A 12182-nucleotide genomic window follows, 5' to 3' on the forward strand; every position below is an offset into this window, starting at 1 on the left:
TGAAAAGACAATCAAACTTGAAGTAGTTTATAAATGAATGAGTTTCATGATATATAAAATAGAATGTAAGAGTAGATACACAGTGTCACCCAATGCAAAGTACTGACCACACACATGCGAGCACGCCTCACATAGACGCATTGACATTTTAGACACACTTAGCACTTCTGACCGTTTTGTTTAAATTAAAACGAAACATTACATCTATTGCTGCTATTTGCATCTGTTCATTTTAAGATTAATGTTCAGAATTTGTAATCTGCATACTATATCAACAATATTGTATCCTGAGGACATAATTGTCAAATTTCTTTTGCAAAACTCAATTTGCGAGTAGAATGCAATGTTTGTCTAAGAGACAGATTAACAATTGTCTCACTGTTTTACAATTTCTGTCTCTGTTTGCTATTCAATTTCTATCACATATAGGGACTATAGGCAGCAACCCTCCTCACAAATATGTGTCTATAGGGTTGATGAGTGTGCGAAAGTGCACTCTATATATCCTATTATTGGACTAAAATACTAAAATGTGAATAGAAATCATAGGAATTAATGTGTATTCTTAAATTGAATTTCTATTTACGTTGGGATACTCCTAAATAGTTTTTTTTATGTCTAATTTCAGAGTTTATAAAAGAGCAAGTCAAGTCCAGCCAAATTCAAAGGAGGACATTCATAGGGTTTGAGAGCAATTTGGAAGAAAAGAAAAAGAAAAAAATCACAAAATGAAACCACAAGAAGTCCAAGTTCGAAATTCGCTAGGAGACAGTCTGGATATACTTTAGTATTTTGATTGTATCTTTTTACTCATATATCATATTGATGCAATTCTTGATGCATTGGAAAGCTATCTTAAAGGGCTATAACTTTGTCTCTAATAAGGATTTCCAAATTCGAACTCCTGAAGGCTATACGTGGCTGCCAAGATAAGTCCTAAAATTTAGGCGATTTTTTTGTGCGGAAATCAAGAGGATATTAGGGTTTCTTTCTTACCCTATATAAGCATATCATTAGCACAAAATGGAGGAGAGGAAGAGGCACAAGAGGCAGATCTGAAGAGAGGAGAAAATCACTTCCATGGCCACCGTTCGCTTCAGTTTTCTCTGGAGATTTTTGTTGTCCATTATATTTATGGGTAACTAAATTCTCAAGTAGGGTTAGGGATGAACTTGCACATTAGATGATATTTCTAATTTATTCTTAATTCATGTATTTGATTTTCAATTGCTAAAACTCTTTTGTTTTATCATTCTCAATTCATCGTTGATGTTTTCTTCTCCGAATAATCATAGAATTTATTGTGTTTATGGATTCAGTCATGCTTTTTCTATTGAATGGATTAGTTCTTTGATTATGTTTGGATCAATTATTTATCTATATTGATTTAGTTTTTTGCTGCAATATCGCTTCCTGAGTATATTGTCGTCATTGGATTTTATCAATAGGGGTAGTAATTCACGTTTTTTAAAAGTGGTGAATGTTTTTTTCAAAGGGTTACATTTGATTTAAGTCTGGTTTATAAATCTATACCTTCCGATTGGGAATTGCGGGAATTGAGTTCCTAATTGAGTTATCCAATGAATTAAGAATAATTAAAATACCAGATTTGTGCAAGGGATTCCCGACGCTCTACTGTTTGTTAAATTTGAGTACTTTTTCTGTTAACCACTTTGCTTCACTTGAATTTACATTTAAAATTAATCTTTGTTCTCTATTACTTATTTAATATTTTTTTCTTTAGTTTCTTTGTTCCTCTTGCTATTCTTTTAATTTGTCTCCCTGTGGAATCGACACCCCAAAGCTGTGCTACAACTACCGCGTTATTCTTTGAGCGTAATCAAATTTTGGCGCCGTTGCCGGGGAGACGGTAGAAGAATTGTGAGATAGTTTTTCTTTTCAAGAGTTTGTAAAGGCGGTAACTCCGTTCCCTATTTTAGCTTGCTGCATCTTGTTTTTTATTTTCTTTTTCTTTTTGTAGTTTTTTTTTTAGTGTTGAGTTTTTCTCTACCTTGCATGCACAGATATAGAGACGCCTTGGGTCGGTTTGCTTGTAGACCTGTGTTAGAGTCAGAGTTTAATTTTTCTGATCATTTGTTTGATAATTCTTCTAATTTTGAGAAAATGAGTGAACATGAAGATCAACCCACTAGGACCCTTCAGGATTACCTTCACCCTACACGCACAGCCACACCATCATGCATCATGTTTCCAGCTAATATTCGCCAATTGGATTTTAAAACAAGGATGATACAGTTACTCCCTACTTTTCATGGCTTGGAAAATGAAAATCCATATGTGCACATTAGGAAGTTTGAGGAAATAGTTGCGACTTTTCATAGTCAAAATGCAACTGATGACATTATGAGACTTAAGTTCTTTCCTTTCTCTTTGAAGGATAGAGCTAAGAGTTGGCTATACTCTTTGAGACCACGATCTATTGGGTCATGAAATGAGATGACTCAGGTCTTTTTTAATAAATATTTTCCCCAACATAAGACCAATGCTTTAAAAAGACAAATCTCCACCTTTGTACAAAAGGACAGTGAGACTTTGTATCAGTCTTGAGAGAGATTTAAGGAGCTATTGAGTATGTGTCCTCACCATGGGTATGAGAATTGGCGCTTAGTGAGCTATTTTTATGAGGGACTTACACCTAGAGAGCGTCAATTTGTGGAGATGATGTGTAATGGTGAGTTCTTACAGAAAGATCCTGATAAAGCCATAGAATACCTCAATGAGCTTGCTGAAAAAGCTCACACTTGGACTGGACCTAGTGCTACTGAGAGCACAAATAGGTCACGACCTGCAGGAAACCTAAATGGTGGTGGAATTTACCATCTCAGGGAAGAAGATAACCTAAAAGCTAAGGTTGAGATGCTCACTAGAGAGCTAGAGGCATTGAAGACTAAGGACTTAAAGCCAACACACGTGGCTAATCATGCAGAGTCTTTTGGACCATGTTTTGTATGTGGTGGGGTAGATCACCTTGCCCAAGAGTGTCCCACATTGGCTGAGATGAGAGGAATATATGAGGAACAATGTAATGCCTTAGGTATGTACAAGAAGCCTTTTACACATTTCTCTGACACCTATAATCCGGGGTGGCGTAATCACCCCAATTTTAACTGGAAGTCTGAAAACCAGCCACCTGCACAACTCCCTAGATCATATCCTACACCATATCATGCACCTTCATCTTCTAGGAGCCCCTTATAAGATACTTTACATGCTTTTATTGAGGCACAAGGTAAGACTAACCAAAAGTTTGAATCTTTGATTACGCAGGTTGTTGAAGAAAATAAGGAGATAAAAAGCCAAGTGTCCAAATTGATGAGCTCCTTGAGTATGAATGAGCGAGGTAAGTTTCCTTCTCAAGCTCAATTCGTACCCCATGGTCAACACATGGCACAAGAGAATTTGAAGGATGTGAATGCCATTGTGACACGAAGTGGTAAGTCATTACACATCCCAACAACGAACAAATTAGAGGATGTGGAAGAGGATCAAAGCAATAGTGGTGCCGAGCTGCCCAAAGAAGCCGAGGTAATAAAGAGCCCAGTTAAGGTACCATTTCCTCAAGCTTTAAAACTGAATAAGCGAACTTTGGATCCTAACAATGAAATCTTGGAGAATCTCAAGCAGGTAAAAATTAACCTCCCTCTTTTGCATGTTATTAAACAAGTTCCTACTTACGCAAAAGTTCTTAAAGATTTGTGTACAGTCAAGAGGAAGCATCATGTTAAGAAGACAGCATTTCTGACAGAGCAAGTTAGTGCTCTAATTGAGCAGCGGATTCCTCCCAAGTACAAGGATCCTGGTTGCCCAATCATTGCATGCAACATTGGAAATCATGAGTTTGGGCAAGCTTTGCTAGATTTAGGAGCTAGCGTGAATCTAATGCCATATTCTATTTATTTGCAGTTGGGGTTGGGAGAAATCAAACCAACCACTGTGGTATTACAATTGGTTGACCGTTCAGTCAAAGTACCCCGGGGTGTGGTAGAGGATGTTCTAATTCAAATTGATAAATTTTATTATCCTGTTGATTTCCTAATCCTTGACACTAGCTCTGTTGTTGATACTACTTCTAAAATTCCTGTGATTTTAGGTAGGCCTTTCCTTGCCACTGTTAATGCTCTTATTAATTGCAGGAATGGGCTCATGAAGCTTTCTTTTGGAAACATGACTCTCGAGGTGAATATCTTCCATATTGCAAGACAGCCAGAAGATGATGACGAGAGCCACCAGACATACATGATTGACTCACTCATAGAAAAGGGAGTTTCTATAGCTCATGATTTTGACCCCCTTGAGTATTTTCTTGTTAATTCTGAGTTTGATTCTATTAGTAATCCATCTGATGTAGTTGATATTTGTGCTATCTTTGATAGAACTCAGGATTATGGCACTCGGGCCTGGCAACCGAAGTTTGAGGAGTTGCCTGAGAGAGAGGAAAAGCAAATTCCTTCAAGTGTGGAAGCACCCAAAGTTGAACTGAAACCTCTGCCTAAGGGTTTAAAGCATGTTTTCCTTGGTCCAGGTGATACTTTCCTGTTATTATCTCATCTGAATTGTCTGAGTCTTAAGGTGAGAAATTAATTCGGATCCTAAGTGAGCATAAGTCAGCCTTAGGTTGGAGCATTGCTGATATAAAAGGTGTTAGTCCCCTGGTCTGTTCTCATAAAATTAATTTGGAGGAAGGAACTAGCCCTCGTAGAGACCCCCAGCGTAGGCTTAATCCTACTATGAAAGAAGTGGTGAAAAATGAAGTGTTGAAACTATTAGATGCAGGAATCATATATCCTACTGCTGATAGTAAATGGGTAAGTCCTACACAGGTTGTTCCTAAGAAGTCAAGTGTTACTGTGGTGAAAAATGACTTAGGAGAGCTAGTCCCTACAAAACTTGTGACTGGGTGGCGGATGTGCATTGATTATAGAAAATTGAATGCTGCCACCCGGAAAGACCATTTTCCTCTCCCTTTTATTGATCAAATTCTTGAGCGTGTGGCTGGTCATCCTTTCTATTGTTTCTTGGATGGTTATTCTGGTTATTATCAAATTGAAATTGCATTAGAAGACCAGGATAAAACCACTTTCACTTGTCCTTTAGGTACTTATGCTTTTCGTAGAATGCCGTTTGGATTGTGTAATGCACCTGCTACTTTTCAACGTTGCATGATGAGCATTTTTAGTGACATGGTTGAAAATTGCATGGAAGTTTTTATGGATGACTTGACTGTTTTTGGATCTACTTTTGATGCATGCTTATTGAATTTAGAGAGGGTGTTGACTCGCTGTGAGGAGAAGGAATTGGTTTTGAATTGGGAAAAATGCCACTTTATGGTACCTTCAGGTATTGTGTTAGGGCATATTATTTCTTCTAGGGGGATAGAGGTAGATCAATCTAAGATTGAATTAATCTCTAAGTTGCCTACACCTAGGACAGTAAAGGACGTGAGATCCTTTCTTGGTCATGCGGGCTTTTATAGGAGGTTCATACAGAATTTTTCTACCATATCTAGACCACTATGTGACCTCCTAGCTAAAGATGCCCCATTTGAGTGGACACAAGATTGTCAAGAGGCCTTTAAAACGCTAATTAGCAAGCTTACCTCAGCACCCATAATGCAGCCACCTGATTGGACTTTACCTTTTGAGATTATGTGTGATGCAAGTGATTTTGCTGTAGGTGTTGTACTTGGACAGCGAAGGGAGGGAAAGCCTTTTGTCATTTACTATGCTAGTAGAACTCTAAATAATGCTCAGATGAATTACTCCACCACTGAAAAAGAGTTGCTAGCTGTAGTGTTTGCTTTGGATAAGTTTCGTGCTTACGTGATTGGTTCTCCTATTATTATTTTTACGGATCATGCAGCCCTTAAGTACCTTCTTACAAAGAAGGATGCTAAGGCACGATTAATACGATGGATTTTACTTTTGCAGGAATTTGACATCACCATCAAAGACAAGAAAGGAGTGGAGAACGTAGTGGCTGACCATCTCTCGAGGCTCACATTTGAGGACACCTCTGACCACCTGCCAATTAGGGATGATTTTCCCGATGAGCATTTACTATCTATTACTTTTCTACCATGGTTTGCTCATATTGTGAATTATTTGGCTGCATGTGAGATACCGGTGGATTGGAGTGCTCAGGACAAGAGGAAGTTCATAACTAAGGTACGTAATTTCTATTGGGATGATCCTTTTCTTTTCAAATACTGCCCTGACCAAATTTTAAGGTGTTGCATCCCTGATGAAGAGATTGCTAGCGTCTTGGAATTTTGTCACTTTCAAGCTTGTGGGGGCCACTTTTCAATGAAGAAAACCGCTGCAAAAATTCTGCAGTGTGGATTTTATTGGCCCACCATATTTAAGGATACAAACATTTATTGTCGCTCATGTGAAAAGTGTCAAAAGTTAGGAGTTATATCCCGTCGTAATATGATGCCCTTAAACCCAATTTTAGTGATTGAAATTTTTGATTGTTGGGGCATTGATTTTATGGGACCATTTCCTCATTCTTTTGGATATCAATATATTATTGTGGCAGTAGATTATGTGTCAAAATGGGTAGAGGCAGCAGCTTGCAGGAGCAATGATAATAGGACGGTAATCAAATTTCTCAAAGAGAATGTGTTATCTCGATTTGGTACACCACGTGCTATCATTAGTGATCGGGGTACACATTTTTGCAACCGTTCTTTTGAGACTTTGATGAAAAAATATGGGGCGGTACATAAGATCTCTACTGCCTACCACCCCCAGACAAGTGGACAGGTAGAACTTGCAAACAGAGAAATTAAGCAAATTTTAGAAAAAACGGTCAATCCAGATCGCAAAGATTGGTCTTTAAGACTAGTTGATGCGCTTTGGGCCTATCGTACAGCTTTCAAAACTTCCTTAGGTATGTCACCTTATAGGCTTGTTTTTGGGAAGCCTTGCCACTTACCTGTGGAGCTCGAGCATCGAGCTTATTGGGCTATCAAGCATTTCAATTTTGATATGGGAGAAGCAGGTAAGCTTAGAAAATTTCAGTTGACCGAGTTAGAGGAGTTGAGAAATGATGCTTATGAGAGCTCTAGAATCTATAAGGCTAAAATGAAAGCGTTTCATGATAAAAATATTTTGAGAAAAACGTTTAAGCTTAATGATTGAGTGTTTTTATATGATTCTAGACTCCATAAGCACCCAGGAAAACTTCAGTCTAGGTGGACTGGCCCCTTTTTAGTAAGGAATGTTTTTGTAAATGGGGCGGTAGAAATAGAAGATCCTAAGGATGGTCGGATCTTTAAAGTAAATGGTCAACGCCTTAAAATATTAATTGATAGGCAAGTTCCGGAAGTGGAAGACATTCCACTTGTGGATCCAGTCTATCAACCTTGACCACACCACCAAGGTATGTGTTTCTTTATTTATTTTGTTTTGCTTTGTTTTGTTTTTGTTTTTTCTTATTTTCTTTCTTTTCCTTTTTGTTTGCTGTTGTTTTCTTTGTTTTTGATTGCAGAATAGTTTCATTTCGTCATTTCAGATTACCATCTTTGGTGTTTAGGGAGCTACCCACATCACTCATCAGGTGTATTCTACCATTTTCAGTTACTCCCCATTCAATTTTGATTCTTAAAAATTGAGGACAATGTTTCATTTAAGTTGGGGGGTGGTGGTGCAAATTCAGTTTTTAAAATGCTTGTTGGAACTCTGTGGCATATTTTCATGTGTCAATTTTTTTTAATTTGCATCACATGTGCATCATTTTCACATGTGTACTCATTCTCATTCATAGCCATCTTCGTGAATTCACCAAACCCACCAGATCATTTTTTGCTGAAACATTCACAGAATCCTTAATGCACTTATCCAAGTTTTGTGGTAAGATGGTGGTTTGACACATGTAGCTAGAGAACTCTTTTGCTTAAGTTTTCATGTGAGTTTGGAGAGGATTGAGAGCATACAAATGCAGTAAATTATGATAAGCGTTCATTGATCTGTTGAATTGGGCACTTCTTTTGAGAATATCATTACATGGTTTGCAGTACAATGGTGGATATACTTGGGATATGACGAAGGTCAACTTAGGATTAACGTTTGAGCCTTTCAAGCTATCCTTTCCATCATAGACCCCTAGTAGCCAACTTTGAGCCAATAAAACACTTGTAGCTTTTTCTTTTCATATGCCCATATCATCCATGCCTCTCCACATTGGAGTATAACCTATATACAGATTTTCTTACCCTTTTTACTTCCAAGTGTATACTAGGTGTGGAATTTGTATTTTCTTTCTTTAATTTTATCATTTTCAAATAAAAAAAAAAAAAGAGAAGAAGAAGACGACGGAAAAAAAGAGAAGAGTACACGTTGCAAAGTGTTCAATTGAGTAAGTTCCAAAAAAAAAAAAAAAAAAGAAGTTAGTATAGATGGAAAGAATACAAAAGTGGCATGTGTTTGTCCATCAAATTGTTGAAAAAAAAAAAGGAAGAAGAAGGAAAAACATTATTATTTGATGATCTGAAAAGTTGGAGAGTATATTAAGTGAGAAGTGTGGTCTATTGAGATATTTAATAAAATTCCTTTGTATGTACTTGGAAGTTTTTGAATCCCTTTCATCCTTTTTTTTCATATAACCCCAAAACCAAGCCACATTACAACCTTTTGTGTTGACCATTCTGATCCTAAATAAGCTGTTGAAAAGATTGATGGAAGTCTCATTTGTTAGTGTTCCTACCATAAGATCAATGTTTGCTTGTTGCTTGTACATAATTGCCTAATTTTCCATGAGAGTGTGTATACACCCATTGTCAACTCCATAGAGAGAGCCCTTACACGAAACACTATTATACCCGTGAGTTATGGAGTTGAACCTTTTGCTTAAGATGGTCTTGATGTTGCATGCGTCAAGATTAGTGGTACGATGGTTATGGCTTGGAGAACACACACACTCTGTGGATTGCTATAGGTGGATTGATCTTGATGGGTTATTGGATTCCTTATATTGTTTTGATATGTGAATCTGGAAAGTGTGACTTGATGGCCTTTATGTGTGATTTTCTTTGGTCTCTTTCGTTGTTTTGACATGAAAATTGCTAGGGACTAGCAATGAGTAAGTTGGGGGGCGTGATGAGTGTGCGAAAGTGCACTCTATATACCCTATTATTGGACTAAAATACTAAAATGTGAATAGAAATCATAGGAATTAATGTGTATTCTTAAATTAAATTTCTATTTACGTTGGGATACTCCTAAACAGTTTTTTTATGTCTAATTTCAGAGTTTATAAAAGAGCAAGTCAAGCCCAGCCAAATTCAAAGGAGGACATTCATGGGGTTTGAGAGCAATTTGGAAGAAAAGAAAAAGAAAAAAATCACAAAATGAAACCACAAGAAGTCAAAGTCCGAAATTCGTTAGGAGACAGTCTGGACATACTTTAGTCTTTTGACTGTATCTTTTTACTCATATATCGGATTGATGCGATTCTTGATGCATTGGAAAGCTATCTTAAAGGGATATAACTTTGTCTCTAATAAGGATTTCCAAATTCGAACTCCTGAAGGCTGTACGTGGCTGCCAAGATAAGTCCTAAAATTTAGGCATTGTTTTATGCGGAAATCAAGAGGACATTAGGGTTTATTTCTTACCCTATATAAGCATATCATTAGCACGAAATGGAGGGGAGGAAGAGGCACAAGAGGCAGATCTGAAGAGAGGAGAAAATCACTTCCATGGCCACTGTTCGCTTCAGTTTTCTCTAGAGATTTTTGTTGTCCATTATATTTATGGGTAGCTAAATTCTCAAGTAGGGTTAGGGATGAACTTGCACATTAGATGGTATTTCTAATTTATTCTTAATTCATGTATTTGATTTTCAATTGCTAAAACTCTTTTGTTTTATCATTCTCAATTCATCGTTGATGTTTTCTTCTCCGAATAATCATAGAATTTATTGTGTTTATGGATTCAGTCATGCTTTTTCTATTGAATGGATTAGTTCTTTGATTATGTTTGGATCAATTATTTATCTATATTGATTTAATTTTTTGCTGCAATATCGCTTCCTGAGTATATTGTCGTCATTGGATTTTATCAATAGGGGTAGTAATTCACGTTTTTTAAAAGTGGTGAATGTTTTTTTCAAAGGGTTACATTTGATTTAAGTCTGGTTTATAAATCTATACCTTCCGATTGGGAATTGTGGGAATTGAGTTCCTAATTGAGTTATCCAATGAATTAAGAATAATTAAAATACCAGATTTGTGCAAGGGATTCCTGACGCTCTACTGTTTGTTAAATTTGAGTAATTTTTCTGTTAATCACTTTGCTTCACTTGAATTTACATTTAAAATTAATCTTTGTTCTCTATTACTTATTTAATATTTTTTTCTTTAATTTCTTTGTTCCTCTTGCTATTCTTTTAATTTGTCTCCCTGTGGAATCGATACCCCAAAGCTGTGCTACAACTACCGTGTTATTCTTTGGGCGTAATCAAGGGTACATACACAAACATATATATATATATATATATATATGTATATATATATTCTAAATCGGTAACAAAACTTCCATGACGTGGAGTAACATCATGGGGGGTAACCTCGAAGGTTTGGCGCTTATAGCAACTTGAACATTGCAAATAATTTTAGCTTTAAACTGAAGAAAATATGAAAATAAGTATTGATAGAAACCCTGTATATGGGATTAGCTGGCCGGATTTTTGACTTTTATTGTATTTTAGCAAACATAATTAGCACTAGACGTGGGAAGTGTATATATGGGCTGCTTATTTTTTAAGCTATCTGCTAGTACGATGGAATAGGTGCTAAAAAGAGGAATGGAAGGAAATCGTACTGGTAAATTGGGACACAACACATTACATTACAGACAGAAATGTACTAAGTTATAATATAGTTTTTGGTTAATAGTTCCATGTATTTTCCAAGTATACCATGAGTTAGAACAGATGTCTTCAATAGGTAATTTGATCTATATTTCCTTGATCATGATAGGTTGCAATTATGAATCAATGTATAACAATTAGGAAAGGAAGTCAATTTGTTTTTTAGAAGAGGACAATACCTCTAATTTTATTAATAGTCATCTCTTCTGGCAGATGAATACATTTAACAATTGGTGTAAGAGATTTGAGGGTTACATAAATCTCAAAACCAAAGCTCTTGTAAATCATTCTAAAGAAAAAACAAAAAAAAAAAAAAAACTACTACTTGCATTAATTGTTCCAAAGTATCTACATTAGAAATAAAGCAAATATCCAAATGAACTATTTCCATCTAAAATTTGGGAAACTAGATTTATCAATAACAAAAATTCCATACAAATTTTTAGGTAATTATAAAATAGAAGAGAAAGACAAAGTAATACCTGAAGCTTCAAGATTAGCTAATCCATTAGCCATAACTTTACCTTCTCTGTATATATGCTACACATCAAAATGTATAAACTTGTTAAAGTCAAGTATATCCTCCCAAATATTCACATACTTGTAGGGGCTTTTCCTATTTCTATACCAGTTAATTACCAGCAATGCATTAGATTCAACCATGACATCATAAATACCAAGCTGGTAACATAAAGAAAGACCAGCTTTAACTGCAAAAATTTCTGCAAAAATATTTGTACCAACCCCCAAATGAATGGAGAACCCATGTATTAACTGCCTATAATGATTCAAAATAATACCACCACAACTACCAAGCCCAGGATTGCCCTTTTAAGGCCCTATCGATATTAACTTTCATTCTATTAATAGGGGGATCAACCAACGAATTAAACTAAACTTTTTCAGTTTAGTCTTTAGCAATGGAGTTCTCAAGAAATTTAAAATAGAAACATCATCCAACCTTTTTATGCTCCTTGATGGTTTAGTCATCAGATTTAATTCATGCAACCATTTCGCAATTTTTCAAATAATGCAAGAAGTAGGCTTGATTATACCTTCATATTTGGCTGAGTTTCTTGCTAGCCACAATTCTCAAAATATTAAACAGGGAACTAATTGAGCAATTATATGAATATGATTTGTTTCATGTAAAACCAACCACCAAGTTAGCAATTTATCTCTACACCCAAAGCAGGAAGATATAAGATGCCAAAAATATGTGAGAAGTGATGCCATACAAATATAGCAAGATCGCAATCATTAAAAATATGTAAATTAGACTCTACAAC

General features: G+C 36.0%; 1 non-coding gene across 1 annotated transcript; it reads right to left on the reverse strand.

Annotated features, from left to right (window-relative positions):
* Window positions 1-2504: 2504 nt before the first annotated feature.
* On the reverse strand, window positions 2505-2612 carry LOC122305910. Its single transcript, XR_006241343.1, has one exon. It is a non-coding gene; the product is annotated as a small nucleolar RNA R71 (small nucleolar RNA).
* Window positions 2613-12182: the final 9570 nt, after the last annotated feature.

This window comes from Carya illinoinensis, chromosome 3, assembly GCF_018687715.1.
Source record: "Carya illinoinensis cultivar Pawnee chromosome 3, C.illinoinensisPawnee_v1, whole genome shotgun sequence".
NCBI lineage: Eukaryota > Viridiplantae > Streptophyta > Magnoliopsida > Fagales > Juglandaceae > Carya > Carya illinoinensis.